Source organism: Silene latifolia, chromosome X, assembly GCF_048544455.1.
Source record: "Silene latifolia isolate original U9 population chromosome X, ASM4854445v1, whole genome shotgun sequence".
Taxonomy (NCBI): Eukaryota; Viridiplantae; Streptophyta; class Magnoliopsida; order Caryophyllales; family Caryophyllaceae; genus Silene; species Silene latifolia.
This window is the reverse complement of record NC_133537.1, coordinates 39,554,692-39,576,578: the sequence shown is the minus strand read 5'-3', so window position 1 is coordinate 39,576,578 and position 21,887 is coordinate 39,554,692. Positions and strand designations below refer to the sequence as shown.

The 21,887-nt window shown below is 40.6% G+C and overlaps 1 non-coding gene across 1 annotated transcript; it reads right to left on the bottom strand.

Annotated features, from left to right (window-relative positions):
* Window positions 1-4,441: 4,441 nt before the first annotated feature.
* On the bottom strand, window positions 4,442-4,550 carry LOC141625009 (small nucleolar RNA R71). The gene has a single exon (XR_012534809.1). It is a non-coding gene; the product is annotated as a small nucleolar RNA R71 (small nucleolar RNA).
* Between the last annotated feature and the right edge of the window lie 17,337 nt (window positions 4,551-21,887).

Sequence of the window (21,887 nt, the reverse complement as noted above, 5' to 3'; positions counted from 1 at the left end):
GAAGAAATCAGAAAGTTACAAAGAGGTTTCTCGGTCGATCGACCGCCATCTTGGTCGATCGATCGCGCAATTCAGGAGCTCCAGAGCTTCTCGACACCCCGGTCGATCGATCGGGTGATGTGGTCGATCGACCATGTTCGTTCTTCATGACTGCTTTCGATCATTCCCCTGCTGTGTTTGATCGATTTGCGGAGTTGAGGGAGTCTTTTCTCCACTTTATTCTCCAACTTATTTCTGTTTTCTTCCGTTTCTTTATTTTACACATAATTTTGCGTTTAATACATTGCTTTCTCGGATTTATGCGCGGTACTTTTGTTTGTCTTTTCAGGTACTTATTGGTAGCATCATTGCTCACAAACCTCCTAGCTCACGCTGGTTTGGGGAGGTTTCCTTTTGCTGCGCTTAAAGTCTTGTGAATTTCCGAGTTTAATTTCATGTCTTATTTAGTTAATTTATCGCAAATTCCCGTTTCCCTTTTATTTCATTACATGATTTTGCACAATGAGGACATTGTGTGATTTGGTTTGGGGAAGGGTTTTGCATTGCATTCACATATTTTATTGCATTTCTGTTTCACGTTTATTGCATTTCAGCTTGCATTGTTTATTTCATTTCATATATATATACAAAAATCAGAAAATTCAAAAAAAAATTGAAAAAATTGAAAACAAATTTTAAAAAAATGCACGTTTATTTTAGCATTTAGGTCGAGTCAGAACGGTAGTATTTCAATGATGACATTGCATTTGCAGCTGTTTATGCTTAAGCCGTGCTTAATTGACATATTATTAGTAGAATCATTTGCATAGTCTACGAGTTTTCGTTAATTTATTTGCTGGACCTTAGACTTGACCTGAATTTTGGCAACCTAGTTATAATTTCTAAGGATTAGAGTTCATATAACTGGTGTCATTTGTGACCGGTTTCATGTAGGATTGTGAGTAGTTACTCCTTGCATATCATGTATAATTAATTTGCACATTTATGAAATTCAATTGCTTTTTTGCCTGCATACATTCGGGTCCGTGGTTGGTGTCACATGCAGAGAGGTGCTTACAATTTCCTTTTCTTTCATTTTTACCCATTTAACTCCACATTAGCCAAATTTACCTGTTGACCCTTAACTACATTCCAAATTTAGCCTGCCTTGTCAAGCTAGTTTAGATTGTTTTTGCGGTATATATTTCATTATGCCAAATTTGGTTCATATTATATCGATATGGAGTTGGTAGAAAAAAACAAAAAAAAAAACAAAAAAAAAAACGTGAAAAAGAAAGTTGAAAAAAGTTGAAGGAATTCGAAAAAAAAAAGATGAAAAAAAAAAGAAAAGAAATCAGAAAAAGAAAAAAAAGATGTTGTTTGTAGTCGGTTTCTGCTCCTATGCTTTATTTATATTATATGAGGAGTAAGTTCGGTTTGGTGAGTTTATTGCCAAATGAAGGGCATTGTGCTTAATTCATAATTGAGTTGGAAACGGATGTTGTCATATGGTTTTGTTTAGGTACTAGCTTGATCACCTATACCTCCACATTCCCATAAATGTTTTGCCTTTTCTTACCCATTGCCTCACTTTACCATATTTTTGTAAGTCCTCGGCTATGACAGGACCTTGTTTGGTTGGAATGTATGTACGGTACTTAGAATTGTCTATCATATTAGTTGCATGCATGATTATGTGGGTCGTAGTCTAGGTGAGCGGCTATTTCTCTTCTTCTCTTACACATATATGCTTACCCTTTTGCTTCATGAGAGAAGAGTGACCCGTGAGAGTCCAATTTTAAAGGTCTTACAAGGTCGACGGTTCAGCAATTTTGAACGACTACATAACTCGTTTGCATGATTCTTATTGCTAATTGATTGTTAGTTGTTGCATTAAATTGGTTTAGGCTTTATAGTTGCATTTCGCTCTGAGATTGAACGCGTTCCATTAAGTTTTAAGATCGAGTCTAGTTCTTGCTTGGGGACAAGCAAGGGTTTGGTTTGGGAAAGTTTGATGCGTGTCCTCAATATGATGTTTTACACCTTATTATACACGCATTTCTGAGCCTTATTTAGTAGTTTTCTCTACTATTTTCCCTATTTCCGTCTACTTTTGTGTTTTCTTGTAATATTGCAGAAAGGTGAAGAATCCAATGGAAAATGAGCCGAATCCGTTCCCGAGTGTTTAGCATAGGATTTGACATGAAGTATTGACTCGAGGAATGAGCTTGGTGCGCGTTTCAAGGCCTAAAGATAGCAAAAGCATGGGTGCGTACGAGTTTAACAAGCAAAGAAGCACTTCACGATATTGCAGTCTGCTTCAGATGGCAATATCTCGTGTTCTAAAGCAGATAATCGAGTGATTCCAATTGGAGGTGAAAGCGTATCCTCTTAGCTTTCCAACGCCGCGTAGAACGCCTGATTTGACCAAGTAACGAACAAATGGCAGCTGTTTTAAGATCGGTGCGCGCTATAGAATTCGTCAGAATGCATTACTGTACAGCACCCTTGGTCGATCGACTGATGACCTTGGTCGATCGACCATAGCGATTATCGAAGCTCTGACAAAGTGGAGGTTGGTCTATCGACTGGCCTATGTGGTCTATCGACCGCTATTTTAATCTGACGCGCAAATTTAGAGTTAGAATTCCGAAGCCCATTGTAATTAGGTTTAGGAATAAGAGTTACGTAATATTCCTATATAACGTAACCTTAGTTTTCAGAATAAGGGAAGCTTTTATCAAGTCATTATCATCAGTTAGTTAGGAAAATAATTAGGGTTCTTGAGATTATTTCGTCATCAATAAAGTTTACTTTTGCATTCGGTTTTGATCCTTTCTCTGCAATTCCTTTTACGGTATTCTCTGTTCCAATATTCAGTTTTATTACTTTATTTGTTCGTAGTATAGAATTGCTTGTTTAGGTTTCCCAAGAGCCAAATTATTGATTCATGTTAGTTAATTATTTAGCTATTTCGATCATGAATTCTTCTGTTTTATTCGTAAATTTTATTGTTGTTGTTTTTATCGTAATAGTCATGAGTAGCTAAAATTTCTATGCTAGGAATTAGGGAATCTATGGCGGCATGAGTTAATTTTATTAAGTCTAGGTTGAACCCATACCGGCCTTATTTACCTTTGTGAGATTTTTACCCCTTGCTAGATTGAGAAATTAGCAAAGTTTGATTTCTTACAAGTAATTGGAAAACCTAGTGGAGCGAAAGCAAGCAAGTTTCATTCTAGGCTGAAAGAAGACCGAGAGGCTTAATTTGAATAGGGACTTAGACGACCTATTTGACATCCTGAGACGGTATTGGACAGACCTTGACTTTACTAGTCTGACCCTTAAGCCATGGTGAACCGAAATTCCTAGCTACTTTTTATCATCTACTTAAACTTCATTTAATTTTCGGTAGTTAGTATAGAATCAATCAACCAAAACACCCCCCCTTATTTGTTACTTTTAGACTGAAATCTAGAACAACTGAAATTCCCTTCCACCTTGTGGTTCGACTCGTGCTACCGCTGTCTACAGTAGTAGTTGGAATTATAAATATTATTTTTGACACCTTACGACGGGTATCAAATTTTGAATAGGGACTTAGACGACCTATTTGACATCCTGAGACGGTATTGGACAGACCTTGACTTTACTAGACTGACCCTTATGCCATGGTGAACCGAAATTCCTAGCTACTTTTTATCATCTACTTAAACTTCATTTAATTTTCGGTAGTTAGTATAGAATCAATCAACCAAAACACCCCCCTTATTTGTTACTTTTAGACTGAAATCTAGAACAACTGAAATTCCCTTCCTCCCTGTGGTTCGACTCGTGCTACCGCTGTCTACAGTAGTAGTTGGAATTATAAATATTATTTTTGACACCTTACGACGGGTATCAAATTTTGGCGCCGTTGCCGGGGAGACGGTGTAATTCTGTTTGCCTTATTTTAGTTTATTTTTTTTCTTGTCTCAAGGAACTTTTGTTCCTTGAGGCCGTTGCTTACCTTTGCTTCTTGTTTTGCTTTTGCACAGTTAGAAGACAGGTTTTTGAGAGGAAGACTTGAGTACTCTCATTTTGGCAATTATGGCTACAATATATGATAATCTTCAGCCGAAGGAGCACCACCTTCCAAAGGGGCACCAGTTACCTACCCCTACTACCGGTAACTTCGAGTTTCGTTCCTCTTATATCGATTTAGTGGAGCGAAATCAGTTTGCTGGTCTACCAGATGAGGACCCCTTGAAGCATATGGAAATTTTTACAGACTACTGTTGTTCCATACCTATACTAGCTGGGCTGACTCAGGATGAAGTAAAGGGGTTGATGTTCTTATACTCCTTGAAGGATTCGGCGCGAGATTGGTACCGCTACCTTGATAGGGTAGCAGCTGGAGTCACGGATTGGACATCACTAGCATTAGCCTTCTACAAGAAGTACTTCCCACTTTCAAAGACTGACGCCTTGAGAAACAAAATCACAAGCTTCCAGCAAGGAGTTGATGAGGATTTTTGTGAAGCATGGGGACGTTTCAAAAGTTTGGTCCGAGCTGTCCCTCACCATGGCTTCCAAAGAGGGTATCTTTACAACTTATTCTACAATGCTTTATATGATGATTACAAGGTCATCCTGGACGCAGCTGCGAATGGTAGGTTTCAAAACAATACCGGTCAGAATAGAGGTTGGAACACTATTGAGGAGATGGCGGTCCATAGAGCTGAGTTTGGGAGTTCACGTGGGAATTCACGGAAGCAAAGTGATGAAATGAGAACCGTCGTGACACTCATTACTTCTATTACTGCCCGTCTTGAGAAGCTCGAGATTTCTGAAGCTTCCAAGGAGAAAGTTGAAATACCTGCTCAAAACTCAGATGAGACCGAGAAGTTGAGAGAAATGGTCCAGCTCCTTTTGGTTCAAGTGGCGAATATGGAAGCAGCTGGGATCGAGTCCTCAAAGAATTTTGTGAAGCAGTTGGAGAATATAAAGGCTAAGCAAGTCGCCAATTCTTCAAGCAAATGTGAAGGGCCAATTGAAATGATTAGCGCCATTAATCTAAGAAGTGGCCTCTCTTATGAAGGTTCCGACAAGGCAAGAGGAGACTCAGAAAATGATGAAGAGGCTAGTCTAATTTCTGGTACAAAAACGCGCTCAACTGCCAGTACTTCTGGTCGATCGACCAACATTGTCAGTCGATCGATCAAGTGTCGAGATAAAAAAGTTTCGATCGTAAACTATTCACACCAAAGACAAGCAAATGATCGACTAACATTGTCGTCGATCGATCGAAATCACCGACGAGATTAATTCTGAACAGGAACTGTTCACGCCCTGCCAAGTTGGTCGATCGACCACTCATATCAGTCGATCGACTGAGATCCTAGTACAGGATGCAAATCCGTCAACTAGTTTGCATGATTCTTCACTCATTGATGATTTGACGGGGGTTTTAAACCTACGGAAGCCGAAGGTTACTGATCCTACGGCCAGTGTTGCAGTCCCGTATCCGGAGCGTTTGAAGGCTACTAAGCTGGAGCGTAAGTTTGGTAAGTTTCTGGAGATGGTCCAGAATCTCGAGGTAACGGTTCCTTTCACTGATTTAATTACCCAGGTACCCTCTTACGCTAAATTTATAAAAGACATTTTAAATCGTAAGAGAAATTTTCGTGATGATGGTAATGTTGCTTTTGTGGAAGAATGTAATGCTCTTTCGCAAATTAATGTACCACCTAAATTAAAGGACCCGGGTAGTTTTTCAATTCCTTGCACTATAGGTAACCACGAGATTGGAAAGGCCCTTTGTGACTTAGGGGCCAGTGTCAGTGTCATGCCGTATTCTGTTTGCGAAAGGTTAAATATTGGTAGACTTAAGGTGACTGATATTACCGTTCAAATGGCAAATAGATCGACTCAGAGACCTATAGGAGTTCTAGAGGATGTACCCGTTCGAGTGGGTAAGTTTTTTATTCCTGTCGATTTCGTTGTTTTGGACATTGCAGAGGACAGTCGGATACCTATTATTTTAGGCAGGCCGTTTTTACATACAGCTGGGGCTGTAATAGATGTCAAACGCGGAACCATAACCTTAGAGGTAGGGGATGACACCATTGAGTTCAGTCTTGCTCACAAGGCGACTGAACCTGCTGATGAGGATACGTCTTATTCCATTGATATTGTTGACAGGGCCGTTACTTGTAATTGAAGGGAATCCTTAGCCAAGGATCCCTTAGATGATCTAACCCGTTTAGATGAGTGTGCAGGTAATACAGTGGAGAATTCTGAGGAGCCAGATGCTTTGGTAGCCTCAATGGAGAGCTACGAGCTCAATGAGGAAGAAGATGAGATGCTTTTAAGCTTGGCCAACGAGAACTTGGTCAACACTTGCTACACCATTGAAGCTGATTTTGTCTATGCTGTAGAGGTAAAGGTGCCAGAGCGTAAGCCACTTCCTCCTAATCTTAAGTATGTTTTTCTAGATGATACGGAGCAATACCCAGCTATTGTTAGCTCTAAGCTTAATCATGACCAGCTGTCTGCTTTGATGTGTGTGCTTAAGAAAAACAGGAAGGCTTTGGGTTACTCTTTGGATGACATTAAGGGCATCAGCCCTGATGTGTGTATGCACAGATAGAGCCGGAGGAAGGCCACAAGCCTTACGCATGTATGGGTCAACGCAAGTTGAACCCGAAGATGCAGGAAGTTGTTATGGCTGAGGTGATGAAACTACTCGATGCAGGTATTATTTATACAGTTGGCAACTCCAAGTGGGTCAGCCCAGTTCAGGTAGTCCCGAAGAAAGGAGGGACTACCGTGGTTAAAAATGAGAAAAATGAATTAATACCAACTCGAGTAGTGACAGGGTGGCGGATGTGCATTGATTATAGACAGTTAAATGCCGCCACCAAGAAAGATCATTTCCCCCTCCCTTTTGTTGACCAAATGACTGAAAGACTTGCTTCTAACAAATTTTTCTGTTTTCTAGACGGATATTCAGGGTTCTTTCAGATCCCTATTCATCCGAACGATCAGAGTAAGACCACTTTTACCTGTCCACAGGGTGTTTTTGCATATCGTAGAATGCCTTTCGGATTGTGTAACGCCCCTGCTACCTTTCAGAGGTGCATGATGGGGATTTTTTCTGATTATATAGAGAATATTATGGAGGTATTCATGGATGATTTCTCAGTTTATGGTAATGACGTTGATCGTTGTTTAGCTAATCTTGATAAAGTCATGCAGCGTTGTATAGATGTTAATCTTGTTTTAAACTGGGAAAAGTGTCAGTTTATGGTCACTGAGGGAGTTGTGTTAGAGCATCTGATTTCTAATAAAGGTATACATGTTGATAAGGCAAAGGTGCAGGTGATTGAGCAATTACCTCCTCCCGTGAATGTTAAAGGAGTGAGGAGTTTCCTTGGTCACGCTGGTTTTTACCGGCGTTTCATTAAGGATTTTTCAAAAATTGCTAAACCACTTACACATTTGCTCCTTAAGGATGCTGTCTTTGAATTTAATGATGAGTGCCTTACCGCTTTTAACAGGTTAAAGGAGGCCCTAGTTTCTGCGCCAATCATTCAGCCGCCTGATTGGGACCTCCCATTTGAGATCATGTGTGATGCCAGCGATTATGCGGTCGGTGCAGTTTTGGGACAGCGGAAGAATAAAGCTTTGAATGCCATATACTATGCGAGCCGAACTCTGGATGAGGCTCAAATTAATTATTTTACCACTGAGAAGGAGTTCCTAGCTGTAGTTTTTGCCTTAGACAAATTTCGGTCTTATTTGTTAGGTTCTAAGGTTATTGTTTATACTGACCATGCAGCGTTGAAGACTCTCTTTGTTAAGAAAGATGCAAAGCCGAGGCTTTTGAGGTGGATACTCCTTTTGCAGGAGTTTGATTTGGAGATCAAAGACAAGAAAGGAGCTGAGAATGTGGTGGCTGACCACTTATCTCGTCTACAGCTGACAGAAAGGGAGGATTCGTTACCTATTAATGATTCTTTTCCTGATGAGAGTCTGTTAGCTATTACTACTTCAGGGTCTTATCCACCTCCGTGGTTTGCTTTGCTTTTGCTAACTTTACTCGTGAGTAGGATACCACCCGAGCTTTCATGGCAAAGAGAATGCGGTTTGCTTATGATGCTAGACAATATTTTTGGGATGATCCTTATGTTTTCAAGGAATGCGCAGACGGTCTCATCCGGAGATGCGTGCCTCAATAGGAGGTGGAGGATATCCTAGAGGCTTGCCACTCTTCTGCTTATGGTGGTCATCACGGTCTGTCCAGGACTGTAGCTAAGGTACTCCAATCTGGTTTCTATTGGCCAACTTTGCATGCAGATTGTCGCAATTTTGTTGCTGAGTGCGATGCTTGTCAAAGATCGGGGAATATTTCCAAGAGACATGAGATGCCACAGGTAGGCATTCTTGAGGTTGAGATTTTCGATGTCTGGGGCATTGATTATCAAGGACCTTTTTCCGAGCAGTCAAGGTAATAAATATATCCTCGTAGTTGTAGATTATGTATCCAAATGGGTGGAAGCTATTGCTACTCCCCATTGCGATGCAAAAGCCGTGATTAAGCTGTTTAAAAAGATTATTTTCCCTCGTTTTGGTGTCCCTCGGGTTGTCATTAGCGATGGGGGAATGCATTTTAAAGAGAAACAACTTAGTGCTTTATTGACTAAATTCGGTGTCCAACATCGTAGAGGTTTGGGGTATCATCCCCAAACTAGTGGTCAGGTTGAGGTTTCTAACAGAGAATTGAAAGAAGTCTTAGCTAAAGTTGTTTCTAAATCACGGAAAGATTGGAGTCTTAAGTTAGATGATGTCTTATGGGCTTATAGAACTGCGTTTAAGACGCCAATCGGGATGTCACCATACCGATTGATTTATGGTAAGACATGTCATATGCCTGTTGAGTTAGAGCGTAAGTCTTGGTGGGCTATATGTGATTTGAATTTGGATCCTAACCTCTCTCGTGAGAAACGATGACACAAAGCTAAATGAGCTAGAGGAATTTAGGCTCACGGCCTATGACAATGCTAGGATCTAGAAGGAGAAAACGGCGGCGGCTGCACGATAAGAGAATCATCAAGCGCGAGTTCCATATTGGCGATAAGGTACTCCTTTTAACGCTCGTATCCGTTTATTTCTGGTAAGTGAAATCCAGGTGGACTGCCCTTACACGGTCACAAATGCGGTCACAAAGTTCAGATCAGTTGAATTGGAGACCTCTACTGGAGAAAGGTTCAAAGTTAATGGCCAATATGTGAAGCATTATCACGGATCAGATGCATATGTTGGGAAGGTCGAGGTATTGTACTTCGACCCGTTATCGGATGATACAAAGTGAAGTAAAAAGGTCGTGCGGGACCTTTTAAACCAGCACTAACCGGGAGGCAACCCGGGTTGTAACTTTTTGTAATTAGGAAGTTTATTTTGTTATCTCTTTTAATTTGCATTTTGAGCTTTATTTATTTGTTTATTTCCTTTTAATTAGCATTTCTTGGTTTGGAAATTTTGTGCGGCTTTGATAATTTTTGCAGGAATTTATTTTTATGCAAAGTGCGTAGGTGGTTTACTGGTTGTTTGTGAGAGAAAGACGGGAAATTATGATGGCAAAATGATTTTTTGACGAACTAAAGTTTAATTGTCAGCGTAGGCAGTCGATCGACTAAGTGAGTCAGTCGATCGACTGAGGTGGAGAAAGCAGAAGCTACTGTGTATAGGGGAGTGGTCGATCGACTTGGTCATATAGTCGATCGACCACCACACGGGAATCCAGAAGCTGTGTAAAAGGAAGACTGGTCGATCGACCGAGTCAAGTGGTCGATCGACCATTTCGCGGGTTCAGAACGCGTAATAATAAGGGAAGTTCGTTTCTATTTTCATTCATTCTTTCACTTCACACTTAATCAAAAAAAAATCAGAGGATAGAAACCCTTGTTCTTCTTCCCCTTGCGATTTCCAACTGCTAATCCCCCTTTAATCTCGAATTTCTTGCTTAATCCTTCAAGTTCTCGTCTAAGGTATGCCCTTAATCTTGCTTCCATCCTTCTTATTTGATTTTTATGCGAGTTCCATGCCAGATTTTCGAGCATTGTGTCATTGAGACGGAAAAATCGATTTGGGGAAATCGATTTTGGGGATTGTTTTCTTGCCATTTTTGTGCTTTAATTGCTTGCTCTATCCTTTCCCCCCTGATTTTCGAACTTAATTAGCAACTAGGATGTGTTTAAAGCCGTTTTCCCCAAATTTCGAACCCTAATTTGGATTTTCAAATTCTGATTTTGTTCGGGTTCTCGTAATTCGACAATGTTAGGGGATTTTTGTTGCTAATGGAGTTGTTTGCAGGTAACAAAGATGACAAAAGGAAAGCAGCAAATGTCCGAGGGACAGTCGAGCCAAGGCGCTGCCAAGCGGCCACGAGGACCGCCACTGATGATAGAGGCTACCACGGATAGTCTACCTGACTATCCGCAGGTTATCTTTGCTAATTCTACTCAGCGTGCTAAGTTTTCCTTTTTTGTTGCGAGAATGAAAGTCACAGCTACCCGATTCCTTCACAAACCTACTTTGGAGGAATTAGGCTGTTATGATTCATTTGTGTCCCTGCTAAATGGGACAGGTATGATGGGTCTAGTGGACATGGCTGAGTTCACGTATTACGTTTTGACCCTCGAGTTCTTTTCTTCCTATGCTTTTGACTCGGTTTCTTTTGCGGAAAACATGAATAAAGCTTGCATTTCTTTTCGGCTATTTAATGTCAACTACTCCCTGACATTGGCCGAATTTGCTGGATTTTTGGGTCTCTTTTTCGAGGGTAGAACCTCGGATACCTCTGATGTTCACCGAGTCATGTGGTCTTGCATCAGTGACTTTCACGGGCCTAAAAGGACGGGCACTTCCGTCCTTTTGCCCCCTCTTCGTTATTTTCTACGGCTAATGGGTAATACCATTTTTGGCCGTAAAGAGTCAAATAATGTGAATAACATCGAACTGTCTATCTTGGCGGGTTATCTGAACATCGAAAGTCGGATAGCCCATATCTATAATATCGCTTATTTGACTGCCGCTCACTTTCAGACTGTTAGTGAGGGCACTTTGACCACTATTGCTTGTGGTGGGTTGGTGACACGTATCACCAACCGTCTAGTTTTACTTTTCCCTCGAGAGGAGGCCCCCATTGACCCTGACCTACGTTTCATGGACCTTGCATATGCAAGAGCTGTCCATTGGGTCGATAGCCAGAGACGGTGGAAGATCGATTCTTTCATCTGTGACCCCATCCCCGTCCTTGGCTACACTCTTGTCCTGCCCCTCACCACTGTTCAGGGGGAAGCTCGGCCGCCTTTGCCTAGTTACAGGCTTCCTATTGTGGCGGCCACTGCTACTGCTACCACCTCGAGGAGAGCTCGTGCCTCCTCTTCGCAGACACCCTCTTCCTCCACTCTTGCTCCCACTGGCTACCCGGCCACTTTTCGACCACCCACACCTTTGGTCGTCCCTCCGGTCATGGACCAAAGGGCAATGTCACGTGTACTGGGTGATTTGTGCAGGAGCTTTGACCAGCACAGGCTAGACACGGCTCTAGCCCTGTACCCAGTCTACGAGGAGTTAGCCCGGGGGGGGGGATGCTCCCACAGGGTGCTTGGACTCACCCTTCCTACTTTGTTCCCCCTGTGGGCGGCTACCCTCAGCCTGCCAGGAGACCCCCTCCTACTACTACTGCTGGTGCCTCCACTTCCAGGAGAGCCACTGCCGCTGCTGCTGAGGCGGACGAGGAGAGCGACTCGGGGTCCGGTGAGTCTAGTGGTGAGGAGTACGACGGTGGTGATTAGATGCTGGTGACCTCCCCGTTTTTGGCTGGTTTGGGGAGGTCGTATCTTGTGAGTTTCCGATCCTTCTTCATTAGTTTCCTTTATTTTGTTATGCTTTTATTCTCCCATATTTCTGCTGGTGATTTGCTGCTGAGCACAATGAGGGCATTGTGCGTTTTGGTTTGGGGAGGGTATTTGCATATGCCTTTTGTTTTGCATCTGCATTTGTTTTTTATTACATTTCAGTCACATGTTTAGTGCATTTCTGTTTGCATTTGTTTTACTTTAAAAAAAAAAAAAAAAAAAAATTGAAAAATTCATAAAAATCAAAAAAATATCACGTTTACTTTTGCATATAATTGAGTCGGATTGGAGTTATTAATGATGATTTTGCTCTATTAGTCAAATATGCCATTCCATGCCCTTTTCACAGCTGTTTAGCGAGAATTAAAAGTGATTTCTCAAATTTTGTTATGGAATTCATTTCGGGTAATTAGACTTGACTCATTATTTTTGGCAAACTACTTATCCTTTCTGAGATATAGAGCCCATAACTGGTGACATTCATGACCGGTTAATTTAGGATTGAGAGTAGTACTCCCTTCATTTCATGTTTTGCACGTGTATGAGTTTTGATTGCTTATTGCCTATACGCATTGGTTTGTGGTCGGTATTGCATGTTTTGAGAACTATTGCATCCTCCCCTTTCTCATTTTACCCCATTAACTCCACTATAAGCCATAACTGCCAGTTGCCCTAAACTACATCCCATACTTAGCCTACCATTGTGCCAAGCTAGGAAGTAGTAGAGGAATTTGTCGATTTAAGATATTTTGGTTCGCTTTTGTAATGTTGGAGCAAGTATTTTTGAGAAGTGAAGGAGAATTTTTCAGCCTGAAAATAGAAAGAAAGAAAAATTCAGAAAAGGAAAAAAAAAGAGTGAGGACATATACCTGGGCAGAGAGCACTGGTTGTGACAGGGTGGTCGATCGACTGGTGATGTTGGTCGATCGACTGCCCATTCCAGAAAGAAAAAAAATGAAAAAAAAAACAGAAAGAAGAAAAGAAAAAAAAAGAAAAAAAAGAGGAATTTGAAAATAATAATGATTTGGTTGAATAGAGAACACGCCTCATGTGCCTACTTCATGAATTGGAGGCGTTTGTTTGGGATATTGTGTTGCCTAGTCATTAAAGGCATGGTTTATATTTTGAGTTGGAGGAACGGGATACGGTTTCTGATGGTTGGATAGGTACTAGCTTGGCTCTTACCTTCACCTTTTCCATAATTGTTTTGCCCTTTCTTTCCCACTTAGCCTCACATATCCAAATCTTGCAATAGTTCGGCATGTAATAGTCGTTGACGGTGGTTATGCGTATGTACGGTAGCTAGAATCATTATTCATACTAGTCAAGCATACATGTTTTGTCGGTCGCAGTCTAGGTGAGAGTCTGTAATTTTCTTCCCTCTCTTCTTCATATATTCTTACCATTTGCTTTGTTGAGGGAAGAGTGACCCGGGAGAGTCCGAATGTATGAGTCTTGCAAGGTCGAACGCCCGGTTTAATTCCATGATATGCATAAATTTGTTCACTTGATTTAAGCTTTGCAGTAGTTGACTGTGTGCATTAAACGGTTTGGCATTGACTTGTAGCTAGCTCTGAGATATACTCCTTTCCATTTAGTTTTTATATGGGTCATAGTGCTTGCTTGGGGACAAGCAAGGTTTGGTTTGGGGAGATTTGATACGTGCATATTCTATACACTTTATCTGCGGTTTGGCACGTATTTCCATGCGTATTTGTTAGCCTTAAGCTACTATTTCTCCCAAAACGGTTTACTTTGCATTTTCTATGATTTATTGTAGGAATGAGTGGAAGTAAGCTAAATCAAGCCTAAATCGTCCTCCGGAGGCAACTTCAGGGAAGCTTGGAAGAAGGAAGTTCGGACTCGCCCACCTTGGGATGCGTGCAAAGGAGTGAAGAGCTGAATTGAAGAGAGGCAGAGCCACTGCACAGCACCACCAGTCGATCGACCAGTCCTTTCAGTCGATCGACCGTTGAAGTCAAGCAGAAGCTGCTGTTCGCATTTACCGGTCGATCGACCATCTTTGGCCGATCGATCGACCAAATTTCTATGAGAGATTTATTTCTTCGTGTTAGACTTTTAAAAGCCCAACTTGTAATTAACTTTTGGTATCTTTTATCAGTAGAACGCAGCAATTATTAGGTTATGTTTTTCATTATTGAAGAACTGAGTTTTTAGATCTAGTTTTGGAGACGAAAAACCTCGAATCGGATTACGTTGTTCATCTTTTCAATTAGTAAGTTTCATGCAAGTTTCCTTTTCTTTTAATTCTTGTTATTTCAATTCTTGTCTTACCAATTTAATTCAAGCAATTCATCTTTTGTCTTTTGTCTTTTATTTAAATTCAATCATGTCAATCTTGTTCTTTGTTATCAATTTAGCAATTGTTTTAGTTTTAGTCATGCGTAGCTAATTGTTTTGATTGGGAACGAGGTGAACCATGGCATAAATTAGGATTGTTTGTTAGCATGAATTCTTCCGTATCGATCTTGTTGTCTTTTGATAAGCCTTTTTACTAGATTGAAAGATTAGTAATTATAATTATCATTAGATTGGAATTTCCTTCGAGCGAAAGCTTTGAGAAATTTCGGGGAATTAGAAGACCGCAAGGTTAATTTGAGCATAGATCGAAAGGCTTGCTTATACCCCCTGAGACCGTATTATAGGATTTCTGCTACCTTATTGCCCTGACCATTGCCATGGTGAACCGAATTTCCCGATCTTCCTTTTATCTTGAAATTCTTACTTAAGCAATTAGTCATTAGAATCAACCAATCTCAAAACCCCCCAATTAATTGTTACTTTTATAAACTGAAAAATAGCAAACAAAATCAACCTTGTCTCTCTGTGGTTCGACCCTTACTATCACTAGCTATAGTTTTAGTTTGGAATTATAAATTTAATTTTGATACAAAACGACGGTATCACTCTTCCTCTCAAGCGCCCCCGTGGGCCCTCCGCTGTCCACACCTTTTCTCAAACCTATTTTTACGGATTAACAGAAGACAGGCGTCGAGAAGAAACACAGCAACTGTTGCGCCTCTTCGAAGAGTCGCAGCATCTGATGCGCCTCTTTCTGAGGCTGCCGCAGTTCCTGCTTTTCTTCTTCTTCCTCGCCTTTCTGTTAATTCTCTTCTTTCGTTCTTCTTTTTTATTTTCTTCTTTTTCATTCGTATATAGTAATTATAATCATAATATGTATAATTATCACCTTTAAATCCCGACTTAAATCCCTTATAATCAATATTTGCGGGTTTTCGTCATTAAAATCAAACCCGGATTTTGGAGATTCGATTCATTCATATCAAATCTCTGGGATTCGACTTTTGTATATTTTCATCAGTGTATCGCGTCATACATTTGTTTCCGTCTTAGTAATTTGACCTAAATTAGTTGTAATTAATCTCTTATTAATCTTTAATTCACTCATAATTAGTCTATAATTCGTTCTAATTCATTTAAGTTTGTTCTTTATTGCTTTTATGACCAATTTACATGTAAATAACCTGTTAAATCACTTCCGCTTGAGTCGAACATTAATAATCGATCATTAAATTCACCAATGAATATTAACGATATGCAGTTCTGGCTTCAGAACCAGAACTCACCTCAGAAACAGGCGCAGTGACCACTGCGCCTCTTCCAAGGGACGCAGCATTGCTGCACCTGTTCCTGGGTGAATTGTCTCTGAACTTCTGTTTCTTGCTTTGACCTAGTTCGTTAGCTTACGTATTAACTGATTATTATCCGTAATATCACCACTAATCTGCCCGTTTTCTAATTTTAATTATTTTCCTTTTCTTTTCTCAAATTATCCGTTTTAAACGTATTTTCGACGTAAATCATTAAATCATTGTAATTATTGTAATTTTAAGTATCGTGTGTTATTTACTATACTCTTTATTATTGTTTGCTTGCTCTCACATGTAATCAACCTTAAATTATTACTTCGACCCATTGTATATTAAATTACATGTTCACCGACTTAGTTTAATTCTCACATGCAAGGACTAATTTATTGTTTGTTGTATTGCATGCATATAATCGACAACATATCGAGTATAGATGATTTCCCTAATCGTTAGTAGAGGCCTCTATCAAGGCGGGTGGGTTTAGGTGTTCGATCAAAAGAGCTTCCTAATACGTACCCTCACCCCTTAGTCCAGATCTCTGTGAACATCCGTGTTCATTGGCATCCACGAGAGTCATTCAAGACATAGAATGCAAAGGGTAACGAGTTCTTAGTGTCTATGTAATTACTTTGTGTTTTGACATGACGCGAGGTATTCGAACGGTTTCCAATTTTCCACAATAAATTGGTGGCGACTCCACAAATGCAAACGCTTGTTTTCCCAAGCATCCCTGTGGGCCCTCCGTGTCCACAAAAGTTTCCTTCATACAAATTGTTTGATGGAACAGAAGAATATGTTCGATCGATGTCCTCCTGCTGAACGGTGTTCGATCGACTAAGAATGGGCTCTCGATCGAACTCTTCCTCATATAAAGCATTCGATCGAATATTGTAAGCTTTTTGATCGAATTTCTCATGCTGAATAGTATTGAAGTCTTCGAGAGATGCTTCATTTTTAACAGCATCTTCTATTTCCGAGTCGTACATATATAAATCTTGCTTGGCAACTACTTGAGCCAATTGAGACTCAAGTCTCTTGATAGAAGCATCTCTAGCTTGCACATTTTCTTGCACTTGTAGAGCAAGTGCCTTCACTAAAGACTTCAACTCAACCATCTCTTCATTGTTTATGGTTGAAGGAGGAACTTGTTGTTGCAGCGGAAAGGAATATGAAGGCATTTAAAAGCCTTGCTATTGAAACAGATGTGGCGGCATATAATGACACTGCGGCGGAGGTGGGGTAAAGTTTGGGTAACCCCCACTTTGATTACCATAACCATAGTGACCTTGTCTATATTGCTGATTGGCATAGACTTGGTCATACTCCGCTAAACAAGTAACAGCATCGTGCCCCCACAGCACCACATCTCTCACAAAATACCACATGTTGCACCATAGAATGGAACATAGGTGGACTCCCCCAAGACTGTCTACTCTCCAGCTTGTCAAATCTGGCATTAAGAGCTTCCAACTGTGCTAGCATGGGGATTTCAGACATCTTGGCAGAAAAATCAAAGGTACTCAAGCCTTCCCTTTGATGATCTTTCTCCTAGAATCCTGTCTAGGTAGGACCTTTAGGACCTATCAAAATAACACTAATGCTATGTTTGGGAACCTTGAATTTGAATTGAATTATGGAATTAAGACATTTGAAGTGTTTGAGAACTCTTAGAATTTGGAATTGGAATTGACTCAATTCCTTATCAATTCCAAGCTAGTTAAAATTTGGAGTTCTCAAATACCTACCATATACTAGTCATTTCAATTCCATGACTTCTTACGTTTTATTTTGTGACGCAAATTTCATCACAATATTTTTATTTATGATATTTTTTCGATGGCAAATATTTTTCGAGACAATATTTTATTTTTTTCAAATATAAAACATCCAATGGCCTCAACCCATATCCGTCTCGCCCAAATTCAATTCCAATTCCAATTCCACGGGTTTACCAAACACAATTTTGGAATGGGATTTGGAATTGAATTTAAACATTTCAATTTCTACAATTGAAATCATGAAAATGAAATCAATTCCGTGTTTCCAAACATTACCTAAAGGAAAAAGATAAGAACTGCCTCAAGGAATAAATTCCTTGAGGCTAAAGACAAACTAAAATAAAGCAAATAAAAAGCGTCGCCTCCCCGGCAACGGAGGCAAAATTTGATGAGGTTGTGGCAACCCTATCAAAGATAAACCCGAGGGGTCTCTAACTAATGCAGCTAGGGAAATCGGGGTCGAATCCACAGGGAGGCTATATTGCTATCTACTTGCTAATCTAAGTCTGTCGGTGTCACAAATGGGGGTTTAGATATGATAACTAAACTAAACAATGAAAATTAAAAGAGTCTAACAGATAAGAGAAAGGGACTAGGATATCGGTTCATCAATGAATGCCAAATAATTGCGGCTAAGGTCACAGATCAATCACACGTATAAGTCTAAGAGGTAACGAAAAGGTCCTTCCGGTCCGCTATTCACCCTAAAATACTACTAACTTAGCTTCCGTCCTCATTAGAGTATCCTAAAGAATTGTAGCAGGTCTCAGTCCTTCCAATCTTCCGATCTAGGCCAGAGTTTGCCAAAAATAATTAGAACAATTATGCGCATTAACCGTCTAATCGTCATTAAATGCTACTTATAACAACAAAGACATAAGTATACTGACAGAGGTTCTCCCTTCTCTGGCTTAGCCAGTAATGGTGGAGATGATAGATAAGATTTTAGGTCTTGAAAGGCTGCTTTATGTTCATCCGTCCACTAGAACTGCTTGTTTCTTCTGAGCAGGTTGTAAAATGTTTTACACCTTTCAGAGGATCTTGATATGAACCGGTTCAGGGCGGCTACCCGGCCTGTCAATTTCTGAATATCTTTGACAGACTTGGGTGACTGAAATTCCAGGATAGCTTTTATCTGTTTTGGGCTGGCTTCTATGCCTCTCTTCGTAACCATGCAACCAAGGAACTTACCTGCAGAGACTCCAAAGTGGCATTTTGCAGGGTTGAGCTTCATGTTGTATTTTTCTAATATTTGGAACGCTACTTCCAAATGCTTCACATGATCTTTTACATTCTTGGATTTTACCATCATGTCGTCTATGTAGACTTCCATGATATCACCTATTTGATCCTTGAACATCATGTTGACCAGGCGCTGGTACGTTGCCCCTGCATTCTTCAGGCCGAAAGGCATGGTCGTGTAACAAAGATATACCTCGATGTCGTAATGAATGCGGACTCTCCTGGTCGTTGGTGCATTTTTATTTGATTAAATCCACAAGAGGCATCCATGAATGTTAGCATCTCATGTCCTGTTCTTGCATCTACCATGGCATCAATATGAGGCAGGGGGAAAGGGTCTTAAGGCAAGCTTTGTTCAGGTCAGTGTAATCTACACAGACTCTCCATTTTCCATTCTTCTTCTGCACAACAACCACGTTAGCCAGCCACTCAGGGTACATTACTTCCCTTATCATTCCCATATCCAGGAGTTTTTCCACTTCCTCATTGATTATTGCATTTCTTTCAGCTGTAAATTTTCGTCTTTTCTGTTGTACAGGCTTAAAAGATGGATCAATATTAAGTTTGTGTGTAATTATATCAGCACTAATTCCGATCATATCAAAATGAGACCAAGCAAACCAAGAGGATTTATTTTTAAGGAATTTTACCAGTTCTGGCCTGGCATAATCTGGAGCATCAGATCCTACTAAAACATACATGTCAGGGTACTCCGAGTCTTGGATTACCTAATCTGTTTCCATTGTGGGAGGTGCCACATAGGTACTCCTGACAGGGTACGGTAATTGCTATGCGAGGGACTTACCTGCCTTGGATGGTTTCAAGGCTGTTGTATAGCATTCTTGGGCTGTCTTGTGATCCCCTTTGATTGTGGCTATGCCCCAATCCGTTGGTATCTTAATACACTGGTGATAGGTCGATGGCACAGCTTTGACATTATGAATCCAGGGTCTGCCCAGAATTACGTTGTAGGATGACAAGCAATCTAGGACTCCAAATTTCTCATAGGATGAGACTCCTTCAACGTAGGTTGGAAGATGGATTTCTCCTAATGTGCTTCTGGTTTCTCCACTGAATTCTACCAAAATGCTGGACTTTTTGGTGATTTGATCCTCATTAATTTTCATGGCCTTCAGTACGTCAAACATGATCAGGTTCACTAAGCTGCCTCCATCTACTAGGATCCTTCTTACTGTGGCAGTTCCAATCTGCATAAAAATTACCAGGCCATCATGATGAACATCAGGGATGCCTACTAGGTCACAATCACTAAAAGTGACTGTTGGGAGGTGATCCGGTTTGCAGGGTGATGTAATCCTTGGTGTCCTGGCTATCTTTTTTGCTGCTGAACTGGTCAGGCCGTAGATTTCTGATCCACCAGATATGAGCTTTACTTCATAGATTGGAGGTGGTGGAGGAAGGCTGCGATTCTGCTTATGCTCCTGGTTCTCTTTGCCCTGGTCTGCATTCCTGCCTTTCGTCTTGATCAGGTCTTTCAGATATCCAGATTTCAGCAGGTAAGCCACTTCTTTCCTCAGGGTAAAGCAATCATCCTTCGTGTGTCCAACGTCCATGTGGAATTTGCACCATTTGGAGTTATCTCTCCTAGGGTTAGGATTTTCCACCTTTCTGGGTCATCTGACTACTGGTCCTATGTTGTCAAGCCTCTGGATTAACCCTTGATATTCATGTGCCAGGTTGACTTCTGAATGGTCTGACCTAGAATATGGAGTAGGTCTGTAATTGTTTCCTTTGTTGCTTTTCCTATTGCTCTCTTCAAAGTCCTTTGGTCCACTAGATGATCCGACTTTGTAGCTCTTGTCTTCTTCCAGCCTGATAAAAGCAAGAGTTTTGGCCTGGACATCTTCGAAGGTATGGCAGGGATACTTAGTGAGCTCATTGTATAAGTCACTATGAGGTAGTAACCCCTGCCTGAATGCCTCCACTTCTGTTCCAACGTCACACCTGGGAATAGACACATTCTCTTTGTTGAATCTGGCGAGGAATGTCCTGAGAGTTTCATCAGTCTTCTGTGTAATCCTGTAAAGATCACTGGATCGCTTCTCCAACTCCCTGCTACTCGCAAACTGCTGGTTGAAGTTGTTGATCAGGTTGGCAAAAGAATGGATGCTCGTAGTTGACAGGTTGATGTACCATTGTAAAGCAGGTCCGGTCAGGGTTGATCCTAATCCTTTACACATGCAAACTTGCCTAAACTCACTGGGAATGGATGCAGCTAGCATTTTCTGTTTGTAGAGGGCCACATGATTCTATGGATCCGTAGTTCCATCATAGATTTTCATAGACGGGACCACAAACTTTTTTGGCAAGTCCACTTTTGCTATTTCGTCTATAAAAGGCGAAACAAAGATAGCTTGTCGATCGGACCTCTTCTAAACCGCAGTACTCCAGGTATCTTTTCGAATTTTTCATTTAGCTTCTTGATTTCCTGGACCACTGCCATCATAATGGCTGCTGCAGATTCATCAGGTTTTTCATTGTCATTTTTTGGCTCACCATCGTCATCAGCATTGACGAACTTAGAACCGCTTGGGGTCCGAAAGCTGGAAAAATCAATGTTTTTGATAATCGATGCAAATGGTGTTCCTGGATGGAATCTGGAGCTTGCTCCTTGGGTTTTCTCCAATTTTTGTTTCAGAGCTGACTCAGATTCTCTTAACTGAAGGATTTCAGCCTCGGTTTGGGCTACTTTTTCTTTCAAGCTTTCCAACTCAGTTATTTGTTGGAGGGCTGCATTCAATTGTTCTTCAATGGTGGGCTGGGCCATTTTTTTAGGTTATTTAGATTTTTATAAGATGAGAAAAAATATTTAAAGAGCTAGATGCCCCACGGTGGGCGCCAATTGTTTTGTATGGATTTTGCGCAAGGCAAAATCAGGTCAGGGTAAGTCTAGGGTGGGGTTAACTAGCTCTGATCAGTCTGTGAATCAAGTTGTCATGGTATAATGTAAGAAAATTAAAGTACGATAAAAGAATAACAATAAGACATGGAATTTTGTACGTGAAAAACCCTTAAATGGGAAAAAACCACGGGCACCAAGCCTTGAGAGGATTTCACTATTATATGGAATATTTAGCACAATAAGTTGTAATGAGCTTAAGTGTTATGAGAGAATATCGTATGCTTGTGTGTGTCTTGTCCCTCTTGAATGATTTCCAAATGCTTCTTATATAGTAGTGCTGAACGGCTTGATTATCTCATCATTAATGCCAAATATTCTGTCTTTATTGCTCGTAATAATGCCCATTATTACGCCCTTAATTCCTGTCTTTAATTGCAGAATCTTTCTAATTAATGCTGCTAATTACTGCGCGTATATTCTTCTTATA